Source organism: Buteo buteo, chromosome 2 (genome assembly GCF_964188355.1).
Source record: "Buteo buteo chromosome 2, bButBut1.hap1.1, whole genome shotgun sequence".
In the NCBI taxonomy this organism is placed as follows: Eukaryota; Metazoa; Chordata; class Aves; order Accipitriformes; family Accipitridae; genus Buteo; species Buteo buteo.
In genome coordinates this window covers 54,325,797-54,340,076 of record NC_134172.1, presented here as the reverse complement: position 1 = coordinate 54,340,076, position 14,280 = coordinate 54,325,797, and the positions used below count along the sequence as shown (strand labels likewise).

At 42.0% G+C, this 14,280-nt stretch overlaps 1 protein-coding gene across 2 annotated transcripts in view; it reads right to left on the bottom strand.

The window, feature by feature from the left end:
• The window catches only part of CUL1 (cullin 1), a 54,045-nt gene extending 40,072 nt beyond the window's left edge, over positions 1-13,973 (bottom strand). Inside the window, exons 1-2 of one of the 2 annotated variants that reach the window (XM_075054771.1) lie at positions 13,816-13,865; positions 5,565-5,708 (exon numbers count right to left, since the gene is read on the bottom strand). The gene's annotated coding sequence lies outside the window, so the exon portion shown is untranslated. Of the gene's footprint in view, positions 1-5,564; positions 5,709-13,815 lie in introns of both variants that reach the window. The other variant, XM_075054765.1, reaches the window with a different exon arrangement.
• Between the last annotated feature and the right edge of the window lie 307 nt (positions 13,974-14,280).

The following is a 14,280-nucleotide window of genomic DNA, read 5'->3' as shown; positions in this document are numbered from 1 at the left end:
GACCTGATAAATCCTATTATTTCTTTTTAACCTTTGAGCAGTGGAAAATAAAGATATTCCTTCAGGATCTACAGTATGACATAGGTGCTTTGTCACAGCCACTTCTAGGCTATTGCACATTTCACCCCAGGTTTCACATGGTTTTAAAGGTTAAGTATTCTGTTATACCCTCCCCGACCCCCGCTCAATTATTTGTAGGACTTCTCTTCTGCCTCTTCTCTGTAACCCTAAAAAGACCAGCTGAGATTGAGGCATTTCTTCTTCTTCTTTTTTTTTTTTTGGTCAGCAACTGTCTTACTGCAGCAACACAAAATTTACCACTCAATCCTCATAGTCCTTTACTATCTATCACCCATAAGCATTTAAATCTCAAGCTCTAAGTAAAAAACACTCAGAAGTATTTTCACTATGTCAATCTGAGCAACAAGTACTGTTTCATTTCAATCAGACATGAACTGCTTCTGTAGCTAATTCTTCTTTTTACATGAGCAACAATTAGTTATAAAATTAGGTGGAAAAATAAGAATTCAATCAATATATATCTTATAAAACATACACTTAAAATTCGACCTTGCCATTCTGTTTCTATAATTACAGCAAACTGGTTATTAAAGACACATGTGAATATTGCATTATCATACTGAAGCATATATCAGATCATACCTTGTTTATATTTAATGTCTTTCATTTCTGGAAATCAAACCTGCTGCAGTACTAATAATGATGGACTTTCACAACTGAGCAATGAAAACCAGGAAGAACAAAGGTCAGTCCGTGAGTGCCATTTGCCTCCACTGTAGGAAACACTCTGTGCATGTTACACACCCACAATCTTGGACTATGATCCCAAGTCAGCATTGCAATACAAAGCAAGAAAATTAATTCAACGTCTGCAATCCAGGAGAGAAGAAACTTTTTTGTTCCTTAAATCAGGTACTACCTGAACTCTCCACAGAAGCAAGAGAAGACAGTTAAATATCTGCAACTCTACTACAACTGCAGCATGTGTAAAAAAGTAAGTGACCATTACTCTCTTATTAATCTGCAATAAGCAAGCAGCGTAGAATTAGAGTGCATTTTAGTAAAAATATTTTGGCATAACTAATACAAAATACTTCACTGCTGTATAAAAGTTCATAACAAAAGGCCACCCCTTGCTAGCTAGCAGAAAGCATAACCATTACAACAGGTCACAACTGGGCCAAGGTCCCTTCCCAGGCAGCCCGCAGAGTGGAGCAACAGCCGGGGCTCTTAATCAGACATCTCTCCAGGTGCCAGTTAGAGGCACCCACCCTTCCATTGCAAGCCTGCGGTCACTGGCTGCCCAGCAGATGCGGAGTTTCCCCCTCTGTGATGATGGAAATACTTAACTTTCTTCTCTAATTAAGCATCTCCTAGTTTTTATGTACCCTGGTGCATCTACAAATACTACCTTTTCCCAGAATCTTTTAAACTCAAGGTATTGCTCATTCACACTGTACTAATTTTCCCTCCCCTCCCCTTAAGTAACGCTCCGTATTTAGGTCAGGATGTAGCCATTAAAAATAATGCCATGAGAAAGAACTTAATTTTGACTTTTTTATTTTCTCACGCAGTCCACTAAATAGAAATATTCTTTATAAGCAATAAATTCCACTGCATTTGACAACATTACCTCACTATCCCTTGGCTGGTTTCCAATTTGAATTTCACAATTAAAGACATGAAGATGGAATGATAGCATCATGTCACTAACTTCCTAGACCCAAATAATTTACTTCTTCCAGTTAGTTACTAATTAACACAGTTGAGAAATAAAGCAATAGATGAATAATGCTATAAACTACTACTAATTTTTTTGCAGATTTATTCATGTGCAGAAAAATAGAAAGTTAATTATTAATATTTTACCTTAACAGGAGTAAAGTTTCACTACATAAGAATACTTTAACTACATAAGCATATTTGCGAAAGCAACCATTTGTACTTAGTGGTTAACCTAAGCTATGGTGTTATATGTATAGAGAGAGGAGGGGTAAAACAAGGCTTTGTTATTCAGCACAGTTATTATACACAAACACCCAATGAAAATACAAAATTCTATTTAATGTGAAAAGTGTAAGTGTAGTTTGTTATTTTTGTGATTCACGCACAGGAAACCTTTCCTAGGCCCACAATTCTGGAAAGTCAAATCTGGTCCACAGTAGTTACACTGCACCTCTTTACTCAACGTCCCGATTGCTAAACTTAGAAAGAGGGAGAAAAGAGAGTTTAGAACTCTACCATTTCTCAGTGCCCGGGCTGTGTGCAACTGCCAAGAGCAAGATGCCCTCCCAAGAACCATGAATTGCTATAGGTGAATTAAAACCTGAACATTAAGTCATAACCTTTACATCAGTGAGATCTCTCACCTTCCAAAGTGCTGCTGGCAGGACTATGCACAAGTCTATCTTGAACTGACCATCACCGTGCTTTCCTGCCCAAACTGATCAAACTTCCTGGTGACCTGCTTCATGGACAGGACCACCTGCCCGAGTTGCAACATCTGCTCTGTAGATCTGGACCAGAGAACCCAGACTTCATTACATATTCAGGATCAGCTATATTTACATGAAAAAAAAAAAATTACCTCTGCAGTTTCCAGCTGATATAGACACAATTTGATACAACACCATCCTATCTTTCAACCCTCCATTCAAACACTGCCATTAAAACACTGTCAAAACTATCATTTCTGCCCATGCCAGTTGTCAAAAGGAGGTAATATTTCTGCCAAAACTTTAGAACAACAGCCTTGAAGGACAGGGGGAAATGCATTTCCCTAATTTTCATTACTGGGGGGGACACAACATGACACACCTCATATGCAAGGAAATGCATCACATTGGAAAACAGTGGTTTTGCTTTTACTGATCCCCTAATAATAAATGGTACTTCTTTTAGATATGCCATCTGAGGAAAACGATGTCTGTGCTGAATGAGGACTATAAGAAAATCTGAAAGTTAACCCCACTTTTAGCTAAAAAACATAATAAAACCCACCAGATTTACAGCATCTCAAGCCAACTGCTGGAGCTTCATAGCTGGAACTTTCAGCTTCACAGCTCCAAGGCCTATGCATCACCTGTTGTTCTCCCACAACCACTTATTTCTACACTACAAATTTCAAGATAGCTTCAATAATTACAGATAGAATTTGAAGTTGTCAGCTTCTTGGCCCAGTAAGAACTTACAGGTCCAAAGCAAGGTTTTCCAGCTGACCCGAGAGCTCAGATAGTCTTTTTTTAAAGACATAGTAGAGAGGCACAGGACCTAGACTTAGTAATTTCCAAGTATGAGGAGAACATTCTTGTCACGCCTAATAGCGTGAGCTAAAGTGACCAGATTTAATCATACTAAAACCAAAAACATTAGGGAAGAGGAGCACGTTTCACTAATAAGCTATGGTGGAATGACCTTTAGTCTTACGAGGTTTCCAAAGTTTATGAGTATGTATTAAAAATCAGAATTTCACCTCTGTACACTGCCCCATTTTCTAAAACTGAATTCAAGTTTCCCAGTAACAAAATTGCAGTACAAGTTCATTTGGACATTGGCTGCAGTTTGACAACTTTTGTAAAAATGGGTGCAGTGACCACGTTCACTTAAATGGCCATTACAAGCAAAGTATCAGCGCTCTGAGCTGAAAGGATAAAGCATAATAAATGTTTAATCTTTGGCTTCAAAAGACAAGAAAAAGGAGTGTTTAATACAGCCACACACTTAAAAATGCAAGATGAAATTCCTTTTCCAAACTCTTTCCTCCCCATTTTTGCACCTTGACTCCTCTAACTTACTTCATCCTGCTCTCCTGTTGCTGTACTTCAGCAAGTCTGATCCAGAAATTCAACAGATGCTCTCGTATTCAAACAGCAACACTCAGTAAGGTTCCCAACAGTTTTACTCCCCCAAAGTCTCTGCTACCTCCACACTGAGCCAAGGCAACTATTAAGGTTATTTACCCAAGGTACACAATACTGACTGAACCAACGCCACACGACACAAGCACATAAAAAACATTTTCAAAAAACTAAAACAACAGCACATTAAACACTACCTTTGCTCTAACGCAAGCTGTTTTCTTGTTCTTATGCTATTTTAAAAACAAGATATTGGATGCTGGTTTATATTCTAGCTCACATAAATTTCAAAATTGCTATAGTTGAAGTGACCCTAAAGTATTACCATCAAAATATTTGGCAAGTTTTTGCCTTATAACAAGCATCCAAAGGCACATCTATTGCTTCCAGTGTTCAGCTTGATACAAAACCTACCAAAAAATAAACCAATCCCCTCTCATAACCAGTAAGTCAATTTATTATTCATATAACCTCTCTTACCAAACACTGACAGTTTCACAGATAGGACACTGCAAATGATCCATCCTACAAACCAGGCTTAAGATTCCTCTTGAAGTCATGCAAACACACACCTTTTGAAAAGGCATGTAAATGCAAAGTACAGAGCTGAGAACAATATACCTCCCTCCACTGCTAGTTAGCCTGTAAGATACAATCTACATGATTAATCAGATATAAGCACTGAGGCAGGGTGGGGAGACATTTAAAAATTCTCTTTGCTTTCACCTTTTACTTCTTTGCCTTTACAATTTATAAGCTATTTCTTGGAAAATTTTTTCCAGGTTAAAAAAACATCTCTTGAATCTTAAAGGACGCAACCTCCATTCTAGCACACATTTATGTTTGATGGAGTGGAAAGAGACAAGAGAAATAATTCTGTTCTGTCCCTATAATCACTTGCACTCACGATTTTTGATTTCAAAGACTTTTTATAGCCATGCACCTGCAAATTAATTATTTTGTGTTTACTTGACTTCAGTTGAGGTTACCATTATGAGCTCAAAACTATAATGTAACAGCTTAGTTGAGCCATGGTCTGGCATGCAAGATTTTATAGCACTGACATTTCTGTCCAGAAGTATTTTAGGTCACTAAATAGACTATAAACTAGGCACACAGCTTATGCATGTAAAGTGACCCAATCCTTAAAGCAAGACTAGGACCAAGCATAATGTCCTTAGCACTTTACATGCTACAAATGTGTAATTAATCAAGATCTGGAGAATCTGTCTATAGCAAACATTTCCACTGTGCCCCAGCAAAATGAAACCACAGCTATTGTAAAAAAATGGTTATTCCAGAAATCATATCAGTAACAGAAGAGAAATATTACAATCTTTTCTCCCTTTTCAATATCAAAGATATTTAAGAGACAAATTATGCAAATTATAATGTTCACTTCCTCTGTATTATTACAAAACACTGAGTTTCATGTAGTGTGAAAAGCTTTAGCTCATCTTATTTTCAAGAGAGTTAAATTCAGTTCATCTCATTATGAGAAAAAGGCAGATGTATATACATGCATACACTCCTCCCTTCCAAAAGTTGTCTTTGGGTGGTTAAAAGCATTCTGAACAGCATTTTTTACAAAAAAAGTAGTTTAGAGTAGAAGTATGCTTAATTTGCCAGTAGTTTAATACCAAGTTGTGTAAATTTGGTGTAAAGTTTGAGTAGTTGTTACTTTACCTCTCTGACAACGCCTTCATTCAGGGCTTCAGTGTTCTTCCCACATCCCCTCCTCTATGTGTTACAGCTCTGACCAATGATGTCGAAAGCGCTATAAGGAATACACCCCTACATTACTTCATGTGCCAATGATACAGTTGCCAGCTGAAAAAATAAAACAAAAGCCTGGATGTGTTCTTCACAGCTAGAAAGACACTTGAAATTCACCTTTATTTTCAAATTTAAACATAATATATGTAAGTAACTTGGAAGTACAGTTTTTACACCTGTCTTATTTACTTAAAATTATGCATGATCATGTCCGCTAAAAGCCTTTGTAACTGACATGGTTTTAATTTGGATGCCCAATTACAAAGCTTTTTCCAAAACACAAATGACTATTCCTCAGAAGAGTATCAAGCAAGTTTGAGCGTGCCGCTTTTTCACTTCTCTTTGCCTATTCTTTTATCAGTTTTTTAACATTCTTCCTTTACTTCTTGATTTCAGCTTTACCCTTGTCTTCCTTGAGCACAGTTCCTGCAACTTTTGACAGAGATCTCACTACAGTAATGCAATAGCTAATACAAAACAAAAAAACCTCCATATACATGCTGCCTAATGAACAGAGACTAGGTCTAGACTAGACAAGGTTTGCCGAAGTACCTGTACAAGCAAACTCTCCCTTCCACATTTGCAGCTGAAGTAAACTTTGGTCAATATTAACAATCCTGCCAACAAGTAAAGTTTCACAGTAGTCTGACTGCAACAACATCAACTTTGCAAATAACATAAGGGACTATATCCTTACTACTCTACAGGTAAAACTTTTCAGGTTTCATTTGGCCATCTATAAGAGTTCACTTCTTTGCTGTTCAAGTAATCCTTATGGACAAAGTTTGCACACTACTTCTAAACTGAAATGTCCTTTCTAACCTGAGGTCTCAGGTTTTCCTGTGCTACAAACAGGATGCAGAACCTGCAGTGTTTTTTAACTGAGCCTGCAGTAATAAGCTTCATGGGTTCTTAAAACGCTGATTATGCTCAGCTCTTACATCTTGGAAAAAGGAAGGCTGCAGACTAGGAAAAGAGCAACACTGCGTGCAGAGAGAATCAAGTCAACATACAAGCACGCTGAAGAGGAGGAAGAAAGGTTTACACAAGACAAAGGGCCTTGAGTATTCCCACTCCCTCTGGCTTAAATCATATATAGATACAACCTGCAAAAAAACAACAAAAACAAACAAACAAAACTAAACAACAAAAATCAAATATACATAAGGACAATGCGCATGAAGATGCATTTCTTGAATCAGCCAGGAAGATGCAGAAAATGAAAACGAGGGAGGACAAGTCATGAGAACACAATGCTAGATACCCAACATACCAAGCAGAAGACAGAACAATATACCTTGTTTTTTTTCAGAAAGCAAGGAAATAAAAACAGAAAAAAAAAAAGTGGCAGTGGGGAATCATATCAAATGCAATTTAGCAAGAACGAACACAGAAGGAAACTCTGAAATACCTTGGGCCAGTTTAGAGACCTTAATGATCCACTAAGGATAATTCTTCAACATAACTGCTTTCCTAAAAGCTCTAACCAGCCATCAAAACTTTAACTAAATCCAACTTAATAACCTAAACCACCATGATGCTACTGGTGTCCACCAAGAAAATCCTGGTATGGTCTTACAGTCCACTTCAGACACAGCATGATTTCCGTCAGAACCCACAGGGCAAGCCTCTGAACCCCGATACAAATCCCCCTCCATTATAACAGCACTTAGTGCCCCACAACATACACTTTCATACTGACCTGTTAGACACAAACAGGAATTTTTCACCTGTAATAATGTTTCCATACAAAGTTTTCTCATGCTCTTGGAAGGTGGTGATTCTTATCAGTAACTTTAAAAAGTACTAACGTTAACAAGCGAAAAACAATTCTGGCTGGAATCTCTTCGCAACAGCTTGCTAATTCTACAGTGTCTTCCATCTTGTTACTTTTGCAAGAGCTCAACTGATCAAGGCAATGCAGTTTGCCACTTCAATTTATAAATAAAGATTATGGTCACACCGATTCGTCTTGCAAACAGTCTGACATTTTCAGATGTTCAAATATACCACAAAAGCATGGCTTAAATACTGAAGAGCTTCCTCCTATATTCACCTTCATGCTGATGTTTCATTCAGAAATGATGAGGATTGCAACTATCATATAGTAAAAACAGTCTACAAATCAAGGGCTGTTGCAGCTACTCACATTCATTTTTTGCATATGACAAAATCACTACCCTGTGAAAGCTGCTGCCTCTTTTTTTTTTTTTTAAATCAGGTCTACATTAAGTACATTTCCTATATTTCCTACAACTCTCTTTTTTTCCCCTCAATTCAGTCCTCCAAACTTTAGATAAAACTTCCAGAGGACAGTCTCCATTGCTGTGAGACTAGAGGAGCTTGCAAATTTACATAAGAAATTAAGTTTAAATTAGAGAGCAAAAGAGGGTGAACTAAGGTCACACCAGCAGCCTTACTTCTGAACTCTAATCCACATTAAGATATTGTCCAATCTTAAACACACAGAGCAACAAAAAGCCAAGCTACATCAGATGAAAATTAAAAATAGAAAGAAGAAGTTTCTGAGTTCAGCTATGGCTAAAACTGCATTCCTAATAACCCAAATTCTTGTAGCTCCCCGCTTTAAATTTAAAAAATTAACTTCTGTCTACCTTGTATATTAATGAATTGAATACTTCTGAGTCCCAGTAGCAAAACCACCAGTATCTCCATGAAAATGGAAGAAGCATGTGCATGTCTTCAAAAGATCAGTACATTACCAGAGCAGAGTAAGAAGCTGCCCACACTGCAAAAACTTTCTATCATCATGATCCTCACCATCCTGTGTGTGAATAAAAAGTTTCCATTTCTCCTCCACACCAACACCAAGTTTGAGACATACAGCAACATTAACTAGAGCAAATCTAATGAAATCCAAAGACCAGAAGCGTTTTACATCACCTTTATGTACTTACAATTTAAAGAAAAACAGAAGTCAATGGTATCGCCCTGATATTCTAATCTAGTGCATAACTACAAAGACCTCAAAGAAAATGTATTTGATCCTTTAGTTTTAGTACTGATGTCAAGCAGTGCCTCATACCTGGCTAGACCAAGCTACAGCAGTGAACCTTCTGACTCCAAAACCAGAACAATCAAAAGGGGAAGAAAAGGAGATAACACTAATTTTTCCTGAGTTTTTGGAAGAACATCACATTAAAGTTATACTGTTTATTCAAGAATCATAGAATGGTTTGGGTTGGAAGGGACCTAAAGATCACCTAGTCCAACCCCCCCTGCCATGGGCAGGGACACCTTCCACTAGACCAGGTTGCTCAAAGCCCCATCCAGCCTGGCTTTGAACACTTCCAGGGATGGGGCATGCACAACCTCTCTGGACAACCTGTTCCAGTGCCTCACCACCCTCACAGTGAAGAATTTCTTCCTTACATCTAATCTAATCTAAATCTACCCTCTTTCAGTTTTAAAACCATTGCCCCTTGTCCTGTCACCACATACCCTGGTAAAAAGTCTCTCATCATCTTTCTTATAAGCTCACTTCAAGTATTGAAGGGTGGCAATAAAGTCTCCCAGAAGCCTTCTCTTCTCCAGGATGAACAACCCTAACTCTCTCAGCCTTTCTTCACAGAAGAGGTGTTCCATCTCTCTGATCATTTCTGAGGCCCTCCCCTGGACATGCTCTAACAGGTCCATGTCTTTCTTGTGCTGGGGGCCCCAGAGCTGGATGCAGTACTGCAGCTGGGGCCTCATGAGAGCAGGATAGAGGGTGAGAATCACCTCCCTCAACCTGCTGGTCATGCTTCTGTTTACAAGTGCAGGATACAATTGGCAAAGAAGGTAGGGCAATCTTGAGGATAAAGTACAAGAAATCCCAACTCTGGCAAAATACATATGACTCTATACCAGTTTCCTGAAGTACAAAATGGAATTAATGTTTTCCTATTCTCACAGTAGCCTTCATTCATTTTTTTCAAGTTTCACAGACGAAGAGGGATTTGAAAAATGTTACATTAAATAAAGTGGAATGTAATAAATGTTTGGTTTATTTTAAAAAAATATATTTGATTTTGACCTGTATCATTTATAAGAAGAGGTGAGGTAGCAACATAAAGCAGTTCACTGTTGTGGCATCAGAGGTTCTGTGGGTAAAAAGAAAACTGTCAGAAAATTACCCACTGGATAATTATTTCCTAACACATTATTTCCTAAACCAGTGCTTTTCCCAGCAGCTGTGCTGCAACTATTCCCTGATTTAACTTCATATAACTACTCATGCTGGATGATGCAACAAGTGTTTAAATCTGACAATGTTCTATCTCTGTAGTTATATTAAAGGCTACAAGTTACAGCACTACAGTGGGGCACATCAGCTCAGGACGCTTTTATTACCAAGTCACTTAGTCATGCCTGTAACAGGTCTGAACTGCGGTGTTGTAGAAACATCAATAGTCGATCTGTAGTAGTTCTTCCATTGAAAAGCCTACAATTCTTATAATAAAATAGCAAGTTACTTATGTAGACAAGCTCAACAGCTTTCTAATTTTCCTGCCTTTTCCTTACTGAAATTTGCCCTTTAACAAGTAAGGGAAACTCAGTGGTCTCCGTGACAAATTAAAAATAATAATAGTTTAAATTTGCACGCTGTATAGGTTACAACTTTTACCTAGGCCTCTAAATGTTGGTTCCAACAACAACCACTTCTTTATATGGAGATTATCTTGAAAATACAGTAATTAAAAAGTTTTTATTAGTTTACTCTTGCCAAAAAAACAATGCTGGCACCTAAGCAGTCTGTTTAAAGCAAGTTCACACATTCCTAAAGCACATGCACAACTTCCAAGGCCAAATTTTACACACTCTTCTTTCTTCTGGCTCTGTGCAGCAGGAAGGCTCTATCAACCTGCAGTCTGCTGGGACTGCTGTGCATGTCCTCCTGGCACACTCATCCAAGTGGGACACCTACTCTGTTTTCCTCCTGATGCACACAGACAGACCCTGTTGTACAGCATGGGAAGTACAACAGCGTTGTACAGCATGGGAAGTACAACAGCGTAGCCATTCTGTTGAACAGCAGCACTGATCCAGCCACCTTACACTCTAATTTGATTCTGCCCTTGTCAAGTTAGAAAATCCTGGTTGAAAAGCGTAGTACACATGACATTGGTATCTACCCGTAACACCTCTTATTACAACCCCCTCACTTAACATTCATGATACAAATTTTTGATGTTGAGAGTGGTATAAATGCAAGTAGGACATCTTTATAGCTGTTTCATCCATGAAGAATTTAAAAAAAACCACAAAAAACAACAACAAAAAAAAGCAAACCAAAAAACAAAACTTCAATGCCAAGATAGAAGACTCCAGGTATATCCAATTCACACAACCATGGACACCCAGGATGTGACTCATCATTAAGCTGGGCCCTACCGAAATATCTGTGACTACACAACACTAGGCACTACTTGAGAAACACAACAGATGAAAAGCAGTACTCAAAGATCTTAACATGTAAGTTATAAGAAAACATTTTTAAGCTGAATATCTGAAATAACTTTCTCAAAGGACTCAGTATTGTTTTCATAACAATGCACCTAAAATTTAAGACCTTGCACCAAGACTAAGCTAAACTCAAAAAAGCCACCCCCAAATCAGAATCCAAATAAAGGTGTGACTCAATTTAGCTTAAATTAAATTATTTAAATTAAAGCAATGCAATTTTCTCATGCCAACAGTCTAAGTAAGAGGCCCAAGTTATAAGTGAAGTTCAAACCAGTGGAAAAAGGATTAAGGTGGAAGAATAATCATTTAGTTAAACCAGCATAACTATTTTGACAGCCAAGGAGCAGGGTGCATATGCTTAATTTAGGTGCCTAAACTAAGAAACTTCTCTGCATGATTCCTGGATAGGCGATGGAGGGTTTCCTTCCAGGGTGGCAATTCAGATCAGAAGCCTAGTTCAGTTGCTCTAAGCTGTTGTCAAGTTACTAGGATCTGCATGTACTCAGCTGCGAAAACAAGAAGCTGTTAACACTAGGCACTGAACCTGGATTCTAGTGTTAGGTGTATAAATTACTCCCGAGATCAAATGTGTTCCCCATGTCTCCATGGGACAACTACATCCAGTGTTTCAACTGCACCTCAAATATATGGTGATGATGTGACTGTGAAATGTAACCAATCTTAAGAAGCAAAGCAACTAAGAGAGATGTAAAATAAGAAGCTGGGCAACAAATACTGAAAAACAAGAGAAGTCACAAAGCTGAAGGAAAAGACTTCTTTCTAGTAGAGTCATCAGCAGAGACACAAAGTGTCAATGCAACACAGATACCTAACCATCAATACACAACATTACAGAGGTTCACTGTGAGCATCTCTGGAGTAAAAACTATGCACCATGGTACCTGCAAAGTATCTTACTACTTCCCCAAAGAAGATGCATCCCAAACACCCTCCACATCAACCATTCACAATATGTTATTACAAACCAAATTTGGCCTAATTTAAGTTACATGGCCACTAGGTATTTCTCGTCCCCACAGACCATTCTTCCTAGTCTTGCCAAAAGAGTTTCCAAAACAGACTTTCTCCCCCAGACTAGCATCAGGGTATGTGTGTGTATTAGGTGGTAGGTATTTGATTATATATGAACACATATACTGGGGGAAAGGTTGTTGAGGAAGTCAGTAACAAAACAAATGAAAACAAAATAAGGTAAAACAAGTAATCTGTGTCCTCTTAGTGCTGACAAGTACACAGATAACCTAGGGTTAAATTTCATTCTCCTCAAAGGCACATCTGGAAGATTTAAATACAAAGTGGGGGAGACAGCATGTAAGTCTACAAAGGAAAGGAGTATGTGGAAAGGAAAGAGTATTAGGTGAGATCACAAGGAAGGTTTTGATGACAGGAAAAGAAGATCAGAAGAACAAAAAAACGTGGTGAAGGAAAACAGCTACTGGGAGGAAGAAAACTGAAAGGAGAAAGGTAATAGGGGGATAACAATGGTGATGGAATATAATTTGAAGAGGAAATAAGAAGGACGGGAAAAGAATCCCAGTAAGGACACAGTTAGCTTTCAGTGGCAAAAATTACTGGGAAACAAATGAGGTGATTATTTGCAATGACAAAAAACTGCAGGACTAGTCATCTGGACGGAGGCAATAAACGCACAAACAGACAGACAGATAAAAGGTTACAGGGGCACCTTCTCTGGTAAGCCACAACAGTAGGTGGCAACAAGGGGAAGCCTGGTGCGCAGTCCTTGACGGAGAAACCTGGAGAAGGTGACAAGGAGGAGCTGTGGGAAATATCCCCCAGCAGCCACGGTGGTATTGGGGACATGGGGGAATTTCTCTAGGCACAATCAAAAGCTCCTAGGCAGACCAGAGCACTGCCAAGGCTCTGGGGATAGCTGCCATACAAGAGCGTGAAAGGAGGCGGCATAGAGAAAGATGGGGAGGACGGAAGGCAGGTGGACACCTTAAAACAGTGGCCAGTGAGAAAAGCTCACGGGGATAAAAGAGCACAGGCCTGGGACGCGCAGGGCCCGGGGTGGCTGTGGTGGGCAGTCCCGGGGGCCGCGGGGCAGGGCGAGGGCGCGGGGCTGCGGGTGGACAGGCCCGAAGGGCCGGGGTCTAAGAGCCCGCGGGGCGGGAGGAAAAGGCAGGGGCAGCCACCGAGGCGGTCCCGGCCATGCGGGGGCCGCGGTCACGGGGGAGGGCAGGGAGGCGGCAGGGAGGCGGAAGGGAGGGCCGGGCCGGCACGGGGAGGGAGGGAGGGAGCGGGCAGGGCGGCCGGCCGGCCGGCGGGGCCAGAGGAGCCGGGTAGCCGGCGGGGTGGGCTCCCGCGCCCCAATGGGGAAGATGCATTTCGAGTGCGCAGTTAGCGGCCTCCCCGCTCGCAACCGGGCCCGCGGCTCCTGAGGCCGGATCTGCGAGCGGGCCGGACGGCCGCTCCCGCCGCCTCCCTCCCTCCGGAGCCAGGTGCGCGCCCGGGAGAATAAAGGCGGGCGAGCAGGCCGGGCCGGGCCCAGCCTCCCCTTCCGCCGCTCCCCGCGGCGTGACTCAGTGCCGGGTCCCGCTCCGCCAGGCCCGCGCAGCCTCGGCCCAGCGGGGCCGCCTCCGCCGGGGCCGGGCCCGGGCCCGGCCCGGCCCGGCCTCGCTGCGACACAACGCCGCGGCCTCCCCGCACTCACCAGCATCGCGCGTCCCGCAGAGTCAGGCCGCGTCCGCCCGCCCCTTCCGCCTCCGCCAGGCCCGGATCTGCCACCGCCTCCCCCCCAGCGCGGCCCGGAGAGCGCGGAGGCGCCGCCCCTCTCCGCCCGCCCCGCTCCGCCCCGGCGCGGCCCGGCCCGGCCCGCCTCGGCTCACGGCGCGGGGAGGCCCCGCGGCGTGCGGGGCGGCGCAGTGGGGCTCGGGCCTGCGGCTGTCCGCGCCCGGAGGGACCGTCCGCTGCCGCCTCTTCCCTCAAGGCGGGCGAGGGGCGCTGCGGAGCCTCCCTCCGGGGGCCGAGGCGGCAGCGCCGCGGGGCCTCTCCCCGCCGGCCCGGCAGGGCCGGGACAGCTCGGGCTGACCCGAGCCCGGCCGCCGCCGGCTCCTCGGCCGTTCCCGGCCTTGGCTGCCTAGGAGGAGAGCCGCGGCAGGTCGGGGCCTGGCCCAGC